General features: G+C 40.1%; 1 protein-coding gene across 4 annotated transcripts in view; it reads right to left on the bottom strand.

Moving 5' to 3' along the window:
• The window catches only part of LOC129778748 (nucleolysin TIAR), a 1,021,219-nt gene extending 1,014,959 nt beyond the window's left edge, over positions 1 to 6,260 (bottom strand). For all 4 annotated transcript variants that reach the window (XM_055785883.1, XM_055785864.1, XM_055785877.1 and 1 more), the window contains exon 1: positions 6,072 to 6,260. The gene's annotated coding sequence lies outside the window, so the exon portion shown is untranslated. The remainder of the gene's footprint in view (positions 1 to 6,071) is intronic.
• Positions 6,261 to 8,554: the final 2,294 nt, after the last annotated feature.

The raw sequence follows: 8,554 nt of genomic DNA on the forward strand, positions 1-8,554 counted from the left end.
TATTCAAAATGGCCGTTATAATCTACAATAAGTATAATTAGTTATTAGTATTTAGTTTAGGTCTCCATGCCAAATAAATTATGCGACTGGAACGATAAGCATCAGACTTCCAAAGCTTTGTGTTGGCTATAATTTACAATCCTTCTTAATCCTTCTTAAACAGAAACATTCCCGGAAAGTATTCAGCCTAATAGGCATCAAACTGCCTAAAGAACGAAGAAACGTTGACCTTAAATATCTAAACACTTGTAGATCCCTATAAAAAATATTTAAAAAAATTTATTTAATATTTAATTTTATTTCACAGTAATGAAAAAAAGTGAAAAAAAGTTGATGGGTCTGAGCTTAGGGGCACGGACGGGATCTTGACATAGGACTGTGATTGTGAGTAGTAATTGCATTTGAATCGAGTTTTTTCATTGTTCTGAATCTGTAATTTTTTCACTTTCAATACATCAATAGAGATACGAAAACCGTTTTCTGTATGAACTTTCATCCTTTTAAAGGGTTAGATGAGATAACGTGGCACGCATACCAGGAACAATATTATTATAAAACTTAAATGAACTTCAATTCTGCCTTCGCAGGGTTTTAGATCAAGGTCTACCCTGTCAGAAAAACATCGGTTCAAAATCTTCTATCGGTAAAAATTAAAATAAATTACGATTTAAGATTTTTACCTTTTTCAGTAAAAAATGTTTATTTCTCAGTCGATCAAACATCGTTAAATTAACTCTAGTGACTCTCAACTTCAAAATTCATAAAAACTTTATAAGTAGGACTTGTAGAGGATGAGATTTCCTAGAAGTCGTTCGAATACACCATTGTCATATCTTTAACGTATACGATGCTAGAAACCATATACCACAGTACATGAAGCACTTTAGTTAACTATCTATCGCTATCTTGGTTGGGAGATTTTTCGACCGATATACTTTCAACGAACCTTCTGCTTCTTGTTCTGGTAGGGTGTACAAAAGGCTTTTAAATTACTCAGCTTCAACTGGAATGATATAGCAATACACCGAATCAAATGACAAATGAGTTCCTTCCACCATAATATGCAATACATCGCTTCACTCTATAGAGATTTCCATGAGCACGTGTGAGATTGTCGGATACGTGCTTTAGTAGTTGTAACAATGCCGGATTCACTGTGTAGTATGCGTGATATGACCGATAGACGTAACACGATCTTCTTATTCTAATTTTCTTATGTGCGTATTACACACTGGACAAAAGTGTTCGTGATATCAGGCATAAGAATCTCTATTGGATCGCATAACATGATGATTGTGTATCTGAGTTGCTTTCATCTCACGCACACATATGCTATTAACTCATTGTATTGTGTTGATCTGCTAGTAGCTTGTGCTATAGCACGCCATTTCTTTCCTAGTTTTGCTGTTTACCTAGTTGGTCTTTCCTAGTTGGTGTTTGCCAAACATTTCGGAAATCATGAGAAATCACGAAGAAAATCGAATTAAAGTTTGCCTTTTGTGCTTCACGAAGGCCGCTACCGCGAAACCTATTTCCAAAATGATTAAATCTATAATTATTCAAAATTTCATCTTCTCCTATTGCGATAAAGTCTCGATGTTCCCCAAAGTGCTCTGCTCAAGCTGTTATGCCATGGTGTATAGGTGCTCGAAAAGCAAAACTCCAGTGGGTTTTTCAGTACACGATTACTCCGAAGATCAATTAATTGAAACCAGAAGTTCATCTGACCATGGCAATTGCAATCTTTGTAAAGTCGCACAACAGACCATTTTCCCTAAACGCCCAAAGCAAGGTACAAAGTTAAAGATTCCTCCGAAGGTTTGTGCCATCTGTCTTACAGCTATTTCCCGTGGAAAGCGCCATACATGCACAAAGAGAACAAAGCTACAAAAAATTGAGAGCATAGCTGGAGACTGCAAAGATCAGACTGCTGCTAAAGTCATTCGGGAAAAATCATCTGCAGAGGCAGATCATGTATCTCTGTCTAACCAATACGGTAAACCAACTCGAGTAAAAATGGTTAGTGCATCTGAGCAAAACGAGAATCCAAAACCATTATAAAGTACCGTTTGCACGCGAAATATTCGCAGAGACTTCTAAGCGCTGTGGTGGCATATAACAGTAGCCATATTTAGGCAGTTTTTTTGTTAATGAACCCATGTTTACATATTTTCTATTCTGTTATATTCTTTCAAAATAAAAGTTGAAGTTGTTACTATACTTTCTATTATATGTATATTGCATTATATGATTACTCAAAGCCAAATTTATCCGAAAATTCGTCAATAGAAAATTTTCTTCACCCTAGCGCCGCATACGGTTTAAGATAGGACAATGGTGTATTCGAAGGACTTCTAGGAAATCTCATCCTCTACAAGTCCTACTTATAAAGTTTTTATGAATTTTGAAGTTGAGAGTCACTAGAGTTAATTTAACGATGTTTGATCGCCTGAGAAATAAACATTTTTTACTGAAAAAGGTAAAAATCTTAAATCGTAATTTATTTTAATTTTTACCGATAGAAGATTTTGAACCGATGTTTTTCTGACAGGGTAGACCTTGATCTAAAACCCTGCGAAGGCAGAATTGAAGTTCATCTAAGTTTTATAATAATATTGTTCCTGGTATGCGTGCTTGGCAGAATGCGGAATCAAATTCTGTTCAAAAATGTACACAAAAATACCATTAAAGCCATTCCTACCATTTTTTTCAGTTTATTCAATTATGCAGAAAAAGTCAAAGAGTCATCAAATATCATTTTAAACATAGGTCTAAAAAGTTAAGATTTACATAACTATAAGCCTAAGTCAAATAAATCTGACTACAGAAATATATTATAGATGGAAATAGCATTTTCTCCTTCGTTGCCCGGTGATGTATATTAATTATCCTATGGCCAATAGAGCTCTCTCGGGAAGTTCGTGTAAAGGGTGTGTCACATCAAATTGCATCACGGAAAAAACGCTGTAGAAATTTATTTTTTAAGAATTATATCTTCAGCTTTCGCTTATAATCAGATAAGAGTGTATAGATCACGTTGGCCATGCTTCACTGTCAATTTTTCGTAAATTTGGAAAAATGTCGTCGAACGAAAAAGAGCGTCGTGAATTAATCCTGTGCACTCATTTCGAGAATCCGGAGTTGTCACATCGGGACATCGGTAAGATGCTGGGAATTGTCCAATCCACGGTCAGCAGAGTACTAAAACGATACTTCGAGAACCTGACCATCGACCGGGAGGTGAAGAACGGCAAAAATGGATGCTCCGTCAGTGAAAAAGATCACAAGCGTGTAGTTAAGCAGTTTAGACGTGATCCGAGAAGATCGGTCCGGGATGTCGCCAATAATCTGAATTTGTCAAGTTCATTCGTCCAGCGGACCAAGCAGCGGGAGGGCCAGCGTACATACAAGGTTCAGAAGGCTCCTAACCGCGACGAAAGGCAAAACATGGTGGGGAAGACGCGAGCCCGGAAGCTGTACACCGAAATGCTGACGAAGCCGCATTGCCTGGTAATGAACGACGAAACCTACGTCAAAGCGGACTTTCGTCAGCTGCCGGGCCTGTTGTTCTTCTCCGCAGAGGACAAATTCAGCGTTCCGGAGGAGATTCGCAAGCAGAAACTATCCAAGTTTGCCAAAAAGTACATGGTGTGGCAAGCGATCTGCTCTTGCTGAAAGCGGAGCGCCCCCTTCGTGATGACCGGAACGGTAAACGGGCAGGTTTACCTTAAGGAGTGCCTACAGAAGCGCTTACTACCACTATTGAAGCAGCACGAGGGCCTGATCATCTTCTGGCCGGATTTCGCTCCGTGCCACTATTCAAAGGACGTGTTGGAGTGGTACGATGCCAACGGGGTCACCTTCGTGCCAAAGGAAATGAACCCGCCCAACGCGCCGGAGCTTCACCCAAAAGAGAAATATTGGGCGATTATGAAGCAGGCCCTCCGGAAGAACTCAAAAGTTGTCAAATCAGAGGCGGACTTTAAGAGAAAATGGATTGCTATTCAGAAAAAAACTACAACCTGACGTTGTACAGAACCTTATGGACGGGGAAAAGAGGAAGGTGCGAGCACACGGGCTTGGGCACGAAGTATGAATAAAAAGAAAATGCCAAAAGTTGTTTAATAGTTTTTATTTTACTGTCTAAAATTTTCAAAAGGATCGGTCTACTGGGCGAATTTCTACAGCGTTTTTTCCGTGATGCAATTTGATGTGACACACCCTTTAGCTGCTGTAGTGAATTGATCTCATTGGATGCTAAATTCTGCTTATGTATAGAAAACGGAAAGGAAAATGGGAATGTGCTTTCGAGGGAGTGAAGCAGGTTTCTTAGGAATAAATATATGGGGAGCATAACATTAAGATCGCGACTACTCGAACTATTAAAATCTGATATACGTGATTATACCCTTTTTTCGATCATTTAAATTAGCAGCCAGTTGAATTCATTTTTTGCATTTTCAACATTACCAAACAACATGCTCGATACTATTACATACTGGACTACTCTAACATAAATTGTTAGTAGCAAGACCTACACGAAAATTGAGCACGAATTGATTGGGCAATACAATAACTGATTAATGCCTATTATCGGTTAATGGAGAATAATTCATTATACGCATAAGCTCATGTTGTGAGCTAACACCGAAATGCAGGCAAAAAGATTGCTCGTTGCGTCGGTAAGGAAAGCGAGTGGTTAGTGTAATCGAAAGAAAACATCCCTATTTTAATCGTGAAATTGTTACTATATTCACTGTTCATGTTTTAAGCAAGAAAAATGCTGGATAAATTTCCTGTCTAATGATATATAACACAACATATGTCGCAATAACGATTTTGAGTATTATGACTCTGAAAAACAGTGCACCCGTGGCCGAGTGGTTAGCGTCTCACATTATCATGCCGGGTGTTCGGGTTCGATTCCCGTTCTGGCCGGGGGATTTTTCGTCAAAGAAATTTCCTTCGACTTGCACTGTGGTCATGCGTATTCAAGAGCTTGCCCCTCGGAATACATTCAAGGCGTGTTATTTGGCTTAAGAAATCTCGACCAAGTATTGATGAATGACGCTAGTTAATGCATACGTTGAGACGGCAAAAGTTCCACAAGGGAGCGTTAACGCCATTCAAGAAGAAGAAGACTCTGAAAAACTCTTAATGAATCGTTACATTTTTCGTAGAGTGACCCCCCCTACATAGAAATTAAAGATAGTCCTATTTCAAAACAAAGAAAAAAATGAATCGCTAAGGTGCAACTTTTCAGCCCAAATTTTCAAATGTTTAATTGTTTATTGACTTTTTTGTATTTAATAATGCTCCTAACATTTACTATTTAGCATCAGATGAAATGTCTCTGATGATGTCCTCAGTTCTCAGACATATTAAATTGGGCTGAACCAAATGGCATGTGCAAAAAATGTCATATCCGGAAGCCGTGGTTCTTCCAGGGGAGTTCTTCCTTCTAAAGGGGAAACATTCCGTCTTAACACCATTGACTTTTTGTCTTCATAAAACTGGGAGCACTGTCCTGTCGTTTAAAGACGCCATCAACTGCCACTCTTTAACGGCATAGGGATACAGCCCTTTATCCTCTTTCTCCCATCGTCGCTACTAGGCGATGCAAAGGTTGGAAGATTTATAATTCATAACTCATAAATTCTGACAATTCCTCGTGCTGTTCAAATATTTATCTTGGAGTCAAGATTTCCGCTGCACAACACACACACCAACCTGTCGTGTTTAGTTTCGGAAGCCGAGGCCGGTTCCGCCGCTGCCAGCGTTAGAGTGCTTCCCGAGAGTAAGACCTATAGGAAATACCGTGTCTGGCGAAGCGGTAAACAGCACATAAATCACCCCTTATCAATCACGTCCGTGCGTTTGTTTTCAAATCATTTGCTAATTTCAATTTAGCGCCACAATCAAGATTGGCTCTTTCGGATTTATATGGGTGCTTTGAAACTACACGAGCGCGCTAACCCGCATATAAAAAGGAGGTTCCAGACTCGTTTCAAACACCATGCGACTCCATCCATCCAACTTTTCTCGCCAACCGTCACGAGGGTGGTATTCACCTGCGAATCCTGCTCCTGAATCACTCACAATCGTTCGCTCGCGCGCGCGTTTGCCTCGGTCGTATCTCACTGCCAGCTGGTGCGTCTCTGTTTGCGCCACGAAATCTCGCCTGCGGCTTTATCGAGGGAAAAAAACGAGAACGAGAACGAATTACGTTTACTCACGCACTACGGTCGTCTCCTCGCCAATGCTTATATCATACTAAAACACGGATCCTTGATAAAACATCCTGTTTCATCCTGCCACTGTGTTTCCAGCCAACTTGGAGAGCATGTGGCTCTTTCTCTTTCGATTTAAGGGCTGTCCAAATCTCTCCCGCGCACGAGTCCTCGGAAGCTCTCGCTCTCATTCATAAAACAGAAACCACCAGCAACAGCTCATTCACAACCGGCTTGTGTGAATTTGTGGCCACGACGACAAAAATGACGGCGGGTGGGAAAAACAGAGGCGGAGCTAAATTTAATTTGTCATCGCTTTGCTGTTTCGCACATAGTCTGCTAACCAAATAACAAAATTCAGCCATTTTGTAGCAGCCATTATGCTGCAGACGATATCCAAGTATGCTATGACACTGAAATAGAACGAAAAACTGCACTTTTTGTTGCCCCCACTTTTGTTTATGTTTTTCGCTCACTACGCCACTGTCCCAAATACAAAACACATGCTTCCCCGTTTCGTCACTGACTTCAATAGCAGGCAGAATACAAAACACAAACCAGGCTGTGTGGGGGTGTGTTTGCCGGGATGGGAAGTACACTGAAGTTTTTCTTCTTATCATTCCGATACGATAATGATATTGAACTGCGAACGTGTTAACAGAAATTTCGATTCCATAAAAGCAGAAAAAAATGCACAATTTCAATTTGCTGTGTAAGGATTCCTCACTCCCAGGCTTTGCAGGAAAATACGATACAATTTGTTTCGTCTGCGCTCACTGAACAACACGGGGAGACGATTCCAGCCTGGAGAGTATCGTGCACCCCTCTCACTAGCTCCGGATCCGTTCAGCCAGAGTAATGGCATGGTATTGTTGGGTCAGCGGCCCATTACCGATACAGAATTCCAGAGTCGACGTCCAGAGTGCATCAGACCGCGTGTGTCTCGACGAAAGAAACGTTGAGAAATTTTCCCCTGCACTTCCTCAAATATTTCCACAGTTCGTTGTGCGTTGTGTGTTGTGATAGAATTGTTGTGTCCCTTCTTCTTCTACGGGCAATTCCCGGCCGGGATCAGGATGCACGTACCATTCCATCCATTGCCCTGCCGTCGGTAAATGCAAGCGGAAGTGAAAAAGCTGCAACTGCTGATTCCGGTGAGCGTTGGAGGTGGCCGGTGAACTTTCGCTGCTCGAGCCCCGACTGCTGGAACTAGAGTGATGACGGAGGTGGTCGTGATGGTGATGATGATGATGATGCTGATGCTGATGCTGTTTCGAATTATTCAAATAGAACAAGTCCACACTGCATCCACGAGGAGCAACTCAGCAAAAACGGCGGTGCATATTCGGTGAAGGCGCAGTGTTAGAAGAGTGCTAATTGACGTCGAGTGCTTTTGAACCTGGATAAGTGGAGGAAAGGAGTTCGTGAGTACACCAATATTTAGCATATATCTCTCGATGCGATATTTTTCCATAGGAAAATTTTCATACATCGAAAAAATCTGAGCATTTCGCGGAAATTTAAAAGTTTGAACGAGTGTATTCTTCTGAAATAAGCAAATACGCAGTTAGAATTAGTGCAGTGGAGAACATCCAAAATTTTTTGTATTTCTTGAAGTGATACCGGCCAATAGACGCTTCGTGTTTGAAAATCACTATTGAATTAGGTGATGATCTTACAGCAAACTGAAACACCATTTCGGAAGCTATATTAAACCCAATTTTTTGTTGAATGTCGTTTCATCAATTTGGGGAAATTTTAATATTTTTTGAAAACCGATTTTAACTTTGCAAGTATTGCAGCAAGTAATAAGTTTGTGCTCTTCTTGAAATAACGTCTATCATATACCGTCTATACCTTCTCAAAAGATAAAATAACTAGAGCGGTACGTTTTTTGCTATTGTCGCGTAATTCCGTCACTGCCAAAAGGATATGATCAATATTATCTCATTTTAAAGTTGGCATTCAATGAGTGTATTATTACAGAAAATACAGTTTCTCTGAATCTATAGCACACATTGTTGTGTATTTAATTTTTTACATTCGAATTCTGTTACTTTCTCTGGCAACACTGCCGTTCAGTTTTTTTTTAGTAGACTTTAGACTATCGAAAAGAATACCACTTTTTGTCGGTATATGACAATCTGAATTTAGTCTGTTTAGTTATTTGTAATGCAAATAAAAGTTATAAATCGCATCCGTCGTAGTCTCTTCTACCTCTAAAATCCCGAAGATATAAAATTTTGGTGTCAGAAGTGGGATTTAGAGGCAAGTTTTTCGGTCGAAAGTAAGACGCGTACGTTTTGATCCAGTGACAAAATACA

The sequence above is a fragment of the Toxorhynchites rutilus genome, chromosome 1 (assembly GCF_029784135.1).
Source record: "Toxorhynchites rutilus septentrionalis strain SRP chromosome 1, ASM2978413v1, whole genome shotgun sequence".
In the NCBI taxonomy this organism is placed as follows: Eukaryota; Metazoa; Arthropoda; class Insecta; order Diptera; family Culicidae; genus Toxorhynchites; species Toxorhynchites rutilus.